A 12,575-nucleotide genomic window follows, 5' to 3' on the forward strand; every position below is an offset into this window, starting at 1 on the left:
AACCTGGTTTTGGAGGATAATGGCAGGAAGGAAGTATGGAACTGCAACTCCCATGGGCGGCAAGGTTCAGGACACAGGTAGCACCTGACTGCTTGGGTCCCCAGAAGGCGTTAAATTTGGGGTGCTTAGGTGTCTGAGACTGTTGAGGCTGTATAACAAAATACCACGGTCTGCGTGGCTTCAATAGACATGTACCTTCTCCCAGTTCTGGAGGCTGGACGTCCAGGGTCAAAGTGTCAGCAGGGTTGGTTTCTGGTGAAGCATCTCACCTAGCTTGTCAAGGGCTGCCTTCTCCCTGGGTCCTCACATGGTCTTTTCTGTGTGTGCACAAGGGAGATGAGAGAGATAGGGGAGGAGGAGGGGATCTCTGGACTCTTCCTCTTTGTAGAAGCACTCCAGCCCTGTCAAACTACAGCTCCACCCTTATGACCTCCTACAACCCTAATTACCTCCAGAAAGTCCCCATCTTCAAATACAGTCACATTTGAGGGTTAGGGCTCCAAGGTTTTAATTTGGGGAAACACAATACAGCCCATAACAGTAGGAACTGGATGGGAACTTTCTGCTAAAATGCCCGTCTTATTGGCTTCTGGGAAATGACTGCGAAAAGCAATGTACAACTGAAGTACCTGTACGGAACGCTGCACATCATCCCTTCCTCCCATCTTTCCTCCTGTTGTGAGTGTAAGATAACTGAGAATTAACAGTTAACATAAAGGCTGTGGGTTGGAACAGTGCTGGTGGCTGGGTGGGGTGGGAGTGGTGGGGAGGGAAATTAGTTGAGCTTCCAAGAGGGATTGGTTTAAGCTGGAAGCTGGGTAGAATCTAATGCTGAGTTTCAGAGAATCAGGAGTGACGAGAGCCATGGTTGAGCCTAGCCCAGCAGATGCAGTGAGGCTGAGGCTGATGCTCAAAGACCAGGTGAGATGGACCCTGAGTCACACAGTGTCAGCAGAAACCGTGGGAAGAACCCACAGACCTCAGCCTTCCACACACCCTCACTATGATGTCCGTCAGCTTCCTCCACCCTGATGCCTCTGGGGATGAAGGGAAGAAGAATGAGGAGGGAGAAAACCTCTGTCCAAAAGGGGCTGTTTTAAGCCAGAAGAAACCAATTTCAAGTGGTAGTTTCCCTCCCAGCTTCAAATTCTCAACCAAGCAAGATGCTTTAACTCCATCTGAGCTGCAGTGAATATGTTTAAATTCTACTACACTCGTATTTATCAACCACTTATGATGTCTCAGGCATAAAGATAAAGCACTTATTTGATTGCAAAGTGTTGTTTTTAAATTAATCACGAGAACAAACATACCAGAAAATACTGAAACGGAAATGTTCAGATTAATGTCGGCTGTAAAATGAATACTGGTGTCGGAACCACTCGAAACGTCTGTGTTGCTGGAGTGAGAGAGCGTGTAAGAGCCCCTGCCCCTTTTCCTTCCCACCCCTGGTTCTGCCCCCACACCCTGAAGGAATGCACACATATGTCTGTAAATAGACTGCTGCTGCTAAGTCGCTTCAGTCGTGTCCGACTCTGTGCAACCCCATAGACAGCAGCCCACCAGGCTCCCCCGTCCCTGGGATTCTCCAGGCAAGAACACTGGAGTGGGGTGCCGTTTCCTTCTCCAATGCACGAAAAGTGAAAAGTGAAAGTGAAACCACTCAGTCATGTCCAACCCTCAGCGACCCCATGGACTGCAGCCTTCTAGGCTCCTCTGTCCATAGGATTTTCCAGGCAAGAGTACTCCCAGCTCTCAAATCCAAGATTTGATCCTGCCCTTCAAACAGCCTCCTTTAAGCCCCTTGGGACTGGAGTTGCAAACTGGGAGGATGGTCCCCTCAGGAGGACTGGCCTGGGGAAGACTTGGCCCCAGTGCATGATCTAGAAGGTGGGGGTGTGGGCTCCTGGGGGCACGGCACTCGGCCACTATGGACTCCTTGCCCTGTGGGCCAAGGTGCAGACAGAGGAAGGCCAGAGTGCAGCCCTCAATATGTGGGGCTCTGGGCTGGGGCCCTGACTGCTCAGATCCAAGAGTGGCCCCTCCACCCAGTTGAATCTGTGTTCCTCCTTAAGGAGGTAAGTCTAACTCTTTCTTCCTAGTAGTCTTTCCTGGCTCTTGGGCTCACAGGAAGTTCCTCCTGATTCACGTTCTGATGGAGACAACATTTATGGTGCACACAGTGTGTTCCAGGTACCTCTAGACACCTTATTTCACTTAATCCTCATAGCATCCCCTGGGAGGCAAGTGTTATCATTCCTGCATCACAGATGAGGAGGCTGAGGGTCAGGAAAGTGACAGGAATCACCCAAGGTGCAACAGAGCTGGAGAATATGAGATCTGGGTTGTTGTGAAGAACTGTATTCTTTCTCTAGGCCAGTGAAATTAAAACCAGGCCCTCTAGGGGAAAGAAGGCCTGACGTCTGTTTTCGGTTAAGTCCCCCAGCTGATTCTACTGTGCGTCCAGGGCTGACATGACTATTTTATCCCATACTGATCTTGCTGTTGATTGGGAAGGGCAGAATAAGGACAGCACTTTGAATCACTAGAAGATGACAGCTTTTCTGCAGGGTCTCTATGACAGGCCAGGACACCCCTTGAGATTCCCAGGAGGAAGAGGGTTGAGGTCTGTGAATGAAGTTACTGGTGTTCCTGCCTCGTTAGCCCCTGACTGAGAACTGCCCGCTAATCTTGTTTGTAAGGAGCTCAGCTGAGCTGGGGGAGAGAGCTGAGCTGTGAGCTGCGGGAGGAGTTCAAAAGGCAAGGAGGCAAAAATGAGACTTTGGTCTTTAATCACTTACTGTGATGGAATGGGCACTCGTGGTAAAGAACCTGCCTGCCAGTGCTGGAGATGTAAGAGACATGGGTTCATTCCCTGGGTCAGGAAGATCCCCTGGAGGGGGACATGACAACCCATTCCAGTATTCTTGCCTAGAGGGCCCTGGTCCACAGGGTCGCAAACAGTCAGACACGACTGAAGTGACTTGCATGCAGTGTGATGGAATAAGCAAGCAGATAAAATGGGAGAAAGCGCCAACTCCTCTGTTCCACATTCCCCCATGGAAAGGCACCCCAGCTGAGTCAGTGGCATCAGAGCTACGTGGGGATGTCTTACTGCTGAAGGCGCCCTGGAACCAAATGCTCCAGCGTTTTATGGATCCTGACGCCTCTGGTGAGGGGATGAGGGGGAAAGGCTCGGAGTGGAAAAGTTTTCAAGATTCTCCCCTTCACGCATAAGGAAGCAGAAGTCCTCAGATAGAAACCTATAAGGGACTTACCTCGTGGTCCAGTGGTTAAGACTGACACTTCCACTGCAGGGGCAAGGATTCAACTCCTGGTTGGGGAACTATAAGATCCCACATGCCACTCACATTAAAACAAAACAATAACAACAACAAAAACATTTTGGAATGAAGGTGACGGATAGGAATAGCCCTGAGTCCTTGACTGCAACCCCCTTCAGAAACAGAAGTTCGCAGGCTGTGCCCCAGGTCTGGCGCAGGAAGGGCAGCTTCCCCCCTAGTCCCACCAGGTATTCTGGGTAAAGCCTTCTTAATTGCCTGTGGTCAGGCCCGAAAAATCAATCACACATTGATCCTTAATCAGAAGCTGATTCTGCAATGCCTATATCCTCATCCAAGCTCTGAATAGTGTTCCCAGTTTTTCCTGTCTCTTGAGCAAAAAATTTGTTTCTTTTTTTACCTTTCTATTTTTCGTTTATTTCTCATGTGTTCCTTTTCCGCTCCCTGGGGGCCAGCAAGCCCCACATCGTCAGCTATGGCTCCAGGCCCACTGCCTCCAGCCGAGCCTCTGCCTGGAGAGCTTGGGTGCCTAAGAATGTTACACAGGAGTTCTTGCTATGAGCAGTAGCTGTTGAGCAAGGCAGAACATGAGAAGAAGAGCTGAGATTGCTTTTATGGAGCACATTTGTCTTTCTTTCTTTTCATGTGACTTTAATCTTCCCCCACTTTTCCTCCCCACTTGTTTGCCCACCTCACTGCCTTTAGGAACCCCAAGTCCAACAATCATTCAACCCCTGAGGACTTCCAACTATCTTGTCTTTTTACCACCCTTTCAACTCCCGTGCTCAAGTCTTCACTTGCCTCTTTACTGACTTCATGGCCTATAGCCACTTCCTTGCTCAATGTTCTGTCCCCGTCTGTCTGTCTGCATTTGTTGGCAAACTGGCCAGTTGTTTTCTGAACTGTCTGTTTCTCATAGTAAATCATCAAATGAAAACAGTTGCCAGTATACGCTACTAACACTCTTTTCCAACTTCTCCTAAGGTCACATATTCAATGCTACGTTACCTACCTTCCAAGTTGTCAGGTGACCAAAGTTACACTTCTTCACAAGATGAATCACCATCCTTCCATCCTCTGATCGCAGTTTCTTTGCCACCTGCTGCCAGTCCCTAATCCAGGGCCTCGAGTTTTATTTAGGTTTCTGTTCAATAGCATTTGCTGCTGGTACCAACATTTATATCAGTTGGGATGGGTATATCAGATGGCTTATGTCATGGTAACAAATGTCCAAAGTCTGTGCCTAAATGACCAATTTGTTTTCTTCCTCGTACTACCTTCGTTATTTTGTGGGAGGAGGTGAGGGAGAATTTTAGAGGGGTGACTAAGTTAATTTTAGTCACTTAGGGATCTAGGCTAAGAGACCAGCCACCATCTTGAATGCTACTGGCTGTCAAGAGAGAAAAGATGGCTCCAGAAGGTCTCAGACCAGCGATTACGTGTTCTAGCCATGACGTGGTAGTTCCAAGCACAAGTCACTCCCTAGTGGGCTAGAACCAGTCATATGAACCTCCTCAACCACAAGGGAGCCATATTGGTTGACAGCTGAAGAAATGAAAGCCTAAATAGTATGATTATAAGCTATAATAATTTTTTTGTCTTAATATGGCATACAGTTTATGGTTTGCTGACAAGCTCATATGTGTTTTAAAATTTCTGTGCCTTCAGATGGATAATAACCAGCTCTGGCTAGTCAAGTACAAGTTACTTGTTTGCTCTGACACTGAAAGAAAAGGAAGATACTGCAAAACAGAATAAAGATCAAATTACAGACAGAGTTTTGGGGATCTGCAACACATGTGATAATTAAAGCCAGCAATAGATGAGTTTGAGAAGGACTTAGAACTGAGCTCTTAGGAGATCCACCGTTTTGTGTTCTGATAGAGGAGATGTACACAAAGCTTCTGGAACAATGTTGTGTCATGAAATCCAAAGGAAGACAGCATTTCAAGAAAGAGGAAGTGTCGGCTTTGCCAAATGCTGAGAAACCAAGGAAGAGGACAGAAAGCACCCAATTAATTTGGCTTCATGGGTCACTGTTAGTGTTTGCAAGAACAGTGAAGTAGTCAGGGACAATCCATTTTAGAGAAGGTTGAAGATTAAAACAGGAGGCGAGGAAGTGAGTCAGTGAGAGCAAACACTCCTAAAAATGTGATGGGGGAAAAAATACAGTGAGGGGCGGAGGGACAGGTTTTGTTTTTTGACTTTGCATTGACAATGTAATTATTAATAGTGAGTCCCAGTGTGGTTGAGAAGTCAGCCTTTATTCTGGAGTTGTAGTTATCATGCAGAGACTGTTCAGATCAATATTATTTGATGAATCTGTGTTTTTGCAAGAAGGGAGCTCCCAATGGCACCATGGTTCAATTAGAATGTGGCAGAAATTGCTATTTCCTCCAAATATCCATTTTCTCAGGCAGGTTAGAATTTTCAGCTAGGCACAGGGCCTCCCAAACTAGAGACAATTTCTCAGTCTCCCTTGTAATTATATATGACCAGGGGAATAAGTCCTAAACAATTCAAATAAGCAAGAGTATCCTGTAGCAGGGCTTCCCAGGTGGCTCAGTGGTAAAGAATCCCCCTGCTAACCAGGAGACGTGAGTTCGATCCCTGAGTCGAGAAGATCCCCTGGAGAAGGAAAGGGCAACCCACTCCAGTATTCTTGCCTGGGAAATCCCATGGACAGAGGAGCCTGGCAGGCTACAGTCCATGGGGCTGCAAAAGAGTAGGACACGACTTAAGTGACTAAACAGCAACAACAACATCCTGTAGCAACTTCAGAGAACCTTCCTTAAGGAACAGCTTACATGAGTCATTTGACCCACTATGTCACTTTCTTCTTCCTTGCCGGTTGAAATATGGACACAATAGTTGGAGCTGAAGAGCCATATTGGACCATGAGATGACCTTGGGAATAGAGGCTACAGTTGACAGAGTAAAAAGCTGCTGCTGCTAAGTCGTTTCAGTCATGTCCAACTCTGTGCGACCCCATAGACGGCAACCCACCAGGCTCTGCCGCCCCTGGGATTCTCCAGGCAAGAACACTGGAGTAGGTTGCCATTTCCTTCTCCAATACATGAAAGTGAAAAGTGAAAGTGAAGTCGCTCAGTTGTGTCCTACTCTTTGCGACCCCATGGACTGCAGCCTACCAGGCTCCTCCGTCCATGGGATTTTCCAGGCAAGCATACTGAAGCTAGAAGAATCCAAAGTCTGTGTTGACTTGATAAAACAGAGTTCTATGGCAGCCCTAGACATCTGTATCTGTTAATGTTACAAAATGTAACATTAGGGCAAATTTTGTTAATGCAAAAGGAAAATAAGCATCTAGTTAAAGCCTTATATTTTGCAGATTTCTAATATCCTTGCTGTGTGCTCTGCTTAGTTGCTCAGTTGTGTCCAACTCTTTGCAACCACCTGGACTATAGCCCGCCAGGCTCCTCTGTCCATGGAATTCTCCAGGCAAGAATACTGGAGTGGGTTGTCATGCCTTCCTCCAGGGGATCTTCCCAACCCAGGGATCAAATCCAGGTCTGCTCTGGGCAGATTCTTTACCATCTGAGCCACCAGGGAAGCCCAAGAATACTGGAGTGGGTAGCCTATCCCTTCTCCAGGGGGTCTCCCCTACCTAGGAAGCATCTCCTGCATTGCAGTTGGATTCTTTATCAGCTGAGCTACCAGGGAAGCCCACTTAGTCAAATCTAAATCTAATGAATATATACAAGGTCACCAATAAAAGTGCAGACTGTAATAAAATTGACAGTCCATCGCTGAGATGAAAACAGATTAAAAGTCACTGAAGAAAATTCTATTTAGGAAAAATAATAGTGTTAATTTAAGACAAAGGATACTGGTCAGGAGGCCTTGATGCTAAGAAGGAAATTAAGAATAGAAGTTTCCCATTTGCAGCAACATGGATGGACTTGGAGAGCATTATGCTAAAGTGAAATAAGTCAGATGGAGAAAGATAAATACTGTATGATATTATCTATATGTGGAACTTAAAATATACATGAACTAGTGAATACTACAAAAAAGAAGCAGACTCATATACAGAGAACAAACTAGTAGTTACTAGTAGGGGGGAACTGAGGTATGGGGGAGTGAAAGGCACAAACTGGTAGGTGTAAGATAGGCTACCGGATGTACTGAACAACACAAGGAATCAAGCCAGTATTTTTAAATAACTATAAATGAAGTGTAACAATTTTTTTCTAAGAAAGAAAAAAATTACAATTTTTAAGTTTTAGAAAATTAAAAAAATATATAAAAATAAACTCGAAGTTGATTACAGATCTAAATGTTGATTACAGATACTATAAAACTGCTAGAGGAAAGCACAGGCAGAACAATCTTTGACATAAATTGCAGCAATTTTTTTGCATCCATCTCTTAAAATAATGGAAATAAAAGCAAAGATAAACAAATGGGACTGAATTAAACTTCAAAGCTTTTGTACCAAAAAGGAAACCATAAAAAACAAAAGGACAACCTGTGGAATGGGAAAAAATATTTGCAATCAATGCGACTGACAAGGGATTAATTTCTCAAATATAAAAAGTTTGTACATCTCAATATCCAAAAAACAAACAATCCAATTAAAACATAGGCAGAAGACCTAAATAGATGTTTCTCCAAAGAAGTCATACAGATGACCAACAGGCACATGAAAAGATGCTCAACATCACTATTAGAGAAATGCAAATCAAAACTACAATGAGGTATTCCTTCACATCAGTCAGAATGACCATCATTAAAAAGTCTACAAATAACAAATGCAGGAGAGGATGTGGAGAAAATGGAACCCTCCTACCCTGTTGACTGGAATGTAAACTGGTGAAGCCACTATGGAAAAGAGTATGGAGCTTCCTTAAGACTCTAAAAATAGAGTAACTATGTGAACCAGCAACCCCATTCCTGGGCATATATCTGGAAAAGACAAAAACACTAATTCAAAGAGATACATACATCCTGATGTTTATACCAGTACTATTTACAATAGTCAAGATATGGAAGCAACCTAAATGACTATCAACAGATGAATGGATAAAGAAGATGTAGTATAAAAATACACAATGGAATATTGCTCAGCCATTAAAAAGAATGAAATACCCCATTTGCAGCAACATGGATGGACCCAGAGATTTCATATGAAGTCAGTCAAAGTCAACTATCATAGGATATCATTTATATGTGGACTTTAAGAAAATGATACAAATGAACTTATTTACAAAAGAGAAATTGACTCACAGACATGGAAAACAAATTTATGGTTACCAAAGGGGAAAGGAGAGAGGATAAATAAAAAAGATAATGAGAAGGAGATGGGAAATGACCATAATAGGAAGAAAATGTCACATGAGGAAATGTGGTCTGATATTATCCAGTTTTCCAAATTTGCTGGCATATTGAGTGCAAAACTTTCACAGCATTATCTTTCAGGATTTGAAATAGCTCAACTGGAATTCCATCATCTCCACTAGCTTTGTTCATAGTGATGCTTCCTAAGGCCCGCTTGACTTCACATTCCAGGATGTCTGGCTCTAGGTGAGTGATCATACCATCGTGATTATCTGGATTGTGAAGATCTTTTTTGTATAGTTCTTCTGTGTATTCTTGCCACCTCTTCTTAAAATCTTCTGCTTCTGTTAGGTCCATACCATATCTGTCCTTTATTGCATATCTGTCCATCTTTGCATGAAATGTTTCCTTGGTATCTCTAATTTTCTTGAACACCTCTCTAGTCTTTCCCATTCTATTTTCCTCTGTTTCTTTGCACTGATCACTTAGGAAGGCTTTCTTATCTCTCCTCGCTATTCTTTGGAACTCTGCATTCAGATGCTTATATCTTTCCTTTTCTCCTTTGCTTTTGGCTTCTCTTCTTTTCACAGATATTTGTAAGCCCTCCGCAGACAGTCATTTTGCTTTTTTGCATTTCTTTTTTTTTTTTTTTTGGAGATAATCTTGCTCCCTGTCTCCTGTACAATATCACGGACCTCCATCCATAGTTCATAAGCACTCTGTCTAATACATCTAGTCCCTTAAATCTATTTCTCACTTCCACTGTATAATCATTAGATATTTGATTTAGGTCATATCTGAATGGTCTAGTGGTTTTCCCTACTTTCTTGAATTTAAGTCTGAATTCGGCAATAAGGAGTTCATGATCTGAGCCACAGTCAGCTCCCAGTCTTGTTTTTGCTGACTGTATAGAGCTTCTCCATCTGTGGCTGCAAAGAATATAATCACTCTGATTTTGGTATTGACCATCTGGTGATGTCCATATGTAGAGTCGTCTCTTGGGTTGTTGGAGGAGGGTGTTTGCTATGACCAGTGTGTTCTCTTGGCAAAACTCTATTAAATCTATGCCCTGCTTCATTCTGTCCTCCAAGGCCAAATTTACCTGTTACTCCAGGTATTTCTTGACTTCCTACTTTGGCATTCCAGTCCCCTCTAATGAAAAGCACATCTTTTGGGGGTGTTAGTTCTAGAAGGTTTGTAGGTCTTCATAGAACTGTTCAACTTCAGCTTCTTCAGCATTACTGTTCAGGGCATAGACTTGGGTTACTGTCTTTTGAATGGTTTGCCTTGGAAACGAACAGAGGTCATTGTATCGTTTTTGAGATTGTATCAGAGTACTGCATTTTGGACTCTTTTGTTGACTATAGTGGCTACTCCATTTCTTCTAAGTGATTCTTGCCCATTGCTGCTGCTGCTAAGTTGCCTCAGTCATCCGACTCTGTGCAACCCCATAGACGGCAGCCCACCCGGCTCCTCTGTCCCTGGGATTCTCCAGGCAAGAACATTGGAGTGGGTTGCCATTTCCTTCTCGAATGCATGCATGCATGCTAAGTTGCTTCAGTCGTGTCTGACTCTGTGCAACCCTATGGACAGCAGCCCAGCAGGCTCCTCTGTCCACAGGATTCTCTAGGCAAGAATACTGGAGTGGGTTGCCATTTCCTTCTCCATTTCCTTACCCACAGTAGTAGTAGATACAATGGTCATCTGAGTTAAATGCACCCATTCCAGTCCATTTCAGTTCACTGATTACTAAAATGTCGATATTCAGTCTTGCCATCACCTGTTTGACCACACATTGGTGAGTAAAATATCCAGGCTAGGAAGACACATGTCATTTCACACAGTTCATCAGTCTGAATCAGTCACCCGGCCCTATTCAACCACAAGGGAACCAGAAGGTACTCTGCCATCACATGTCCAGAAGAGATAAGAACTAGAAATATTTGGCAAAGAATTCTGACCCCCTCAACAGGAAAGCCTGTGTCATGATGTTGAAGCTGTATCAGACTTGAGCTCTGGGCATGACTGTACCATGTATCACCTCTAAGACAGTATCCAAATACAAGTGCTCATCAGTCATTTGGGGTATATTTCTCTCTGATGATTCACAGTCATGCAATATATTATATGCAGAGATTGCATAATGAATAGAAAGTAATTGGTTGGCTCAGTTATGAATTCAGCAATTCTTTTTAAAAGGAATGATTCCATTTTTCCTCTTGGATTATTAAAAAAAAAACTTGGAAAATAATGGAATACTCGAAAGAAGAGGGAGAAATCATCGATAATTTCACCTTCCAAAAATAGAGTTAATATTTTAGTGGAATTTCTTCCAAATTTTTTCTATGTATTTTTAAAAACTAGCTGGCATGGTCACCAAAATGACAACTATTTCTTCATTGGTTCCCTTGTTCTGAATAGCTGATCTAACTGGCCCTAACTAGCCGACAATTTTTTTAAAAGATGTTTCAGCTCTTTTCCTTGTAACACTGGTATTTTAGCATGGCAATATAGCACTTAAATGCTAATCAGTAACTAACCATTGCAGGTCACATTCTGTAATTTGGAGCAATGAATCCATAGTTTAAAAATTGCTTGTTAGTCTCAGACCAGCCATACAACAAGTGAATAATTATAATAGTTATTTTTATATTTTTCTGGTATTTTCTCCACCTAGTTTACTTATGAAAAGGGAACAACTTTGGAAGTTCATATTACAATGAAATTTAAGCCACTTAAAATAATCAAGATTCTAGTTACCTTTCAAAATAATAAAAACTGCTGATGATCCAAGGAATGACTAGTCTAAGGAATAAATTAACCAAATATGTTAGAACTAGGATGATGGCTTTTCCGGAGTCCATTTAAACTAGACTCTTTAGGTGAAAGATAATACATGAAAATATTTCAGTAACTATTACTCAACTTTTTCCAAGGACTCTTCTTCCTTAATATTTTTTCTGGCATTGCATTTGATGTGTAGATTTATTTCAACCAACAAAGAAATGTTGGCCAAGCATCTACACACAGCTCTTGTAATTTTACTATACTGCAGCAATCTTTCAGCTGTTTATGTTAATAAATGAAAGAATAACACAATGGATTGTGAACTTCTTCAGGGAAAAAAATCATAAATTATCCATCTTTATAGTCCTTACAACTCCTAGCAAAATGCACTTTATAGAGGAAACACCCACAAAAAAAAATGTGATACAAAGTACAATCTGTATGTGAAAGGTATTTGAATTTTTGATATATTTTCCTTAGTGTTAGTCATCTAAATCTTTGTATTCTGAAACATATCCTTATAATTTCCAAAAGAAAAGCTACTTAATTAGGTCATGTGAAGATTTCTTGAAATGAGTTTACAAGTAACTTTACAAAATCTTTGTCCTCATTTATATCCCCAACAGGGCATGAGTGCTCATTTCATTCTACGCTCACCAATGGAGTTTACTTACGAAGTAAACAAACTAATTAGATCCACAGGACATGTCTCTTTTGTCTTCTCATTATTAATGAGTTTGAATATTAGTAAAATATGCAGTACACATTTCTTATTTTGTGAATTGACTGTTTATGTCCACACTTTTCCCATTTATCTGTTTAAGGTCTTAGTGTTCTCTATTTCTAGCCTTTGTCCTCACATTGTACAATACACATACTTCTATTTCAAATAGGCACTTGTATACATGCATCTCCGCTGTAAGACTGTTTCTATAAGGGTTCCGTTTAGTTCAGTTCAGTCGCTCAGTCGTGTCCGACTCTTTGCGACCCCATGAATCGCAGCATGCCAGGCCTCCCTGTCCATCACCAACTCCCGGAGTTCACTCCAACTCACGTCCATCGAGTCGGTGATGCCATCCAGCCATCTCATCCTCGGTCATCCCCTTCTCCTCCTGCCCCCAATCCCTCCCAGCATCAGAGTCTTTTCCAGTGAGTCAACTCTTCGCATGAGGTGGCCAAAGTACTGGA

The 12,575-nt window shown here is 42.7% G+C and overlaps 1 long non-coding RNA gene across 1 annotated transcript in view; it reads right to left on the reverse strand.

The window, feature by feature from the left end:
* LOC138440480 (uncharacterized) overlaps window positions 1-12,575 on the reverse strand; it is a 57,995-nt gene that overhangs the window by 43,353 nt on the left and 2,067 nt on the right. The gene's annotated exons all lie outside the window — the stretch shown is intronic.

This window comes from Ovis canadensis, chromosome 5 (genome assembly GCF_042477335.2).
Source record: "Ovis canadensis isolate MfBH-ARS-UI-01 breed Bighorn chromosome 5, ARS-UI_OviCan_v2, whole genome shotgun sequence".
NCBI lineage: Eukaryota > Metazoa > Chordata > Mammalia > Artiodactyla > Bovidae > Ovis > Ovis canadensis.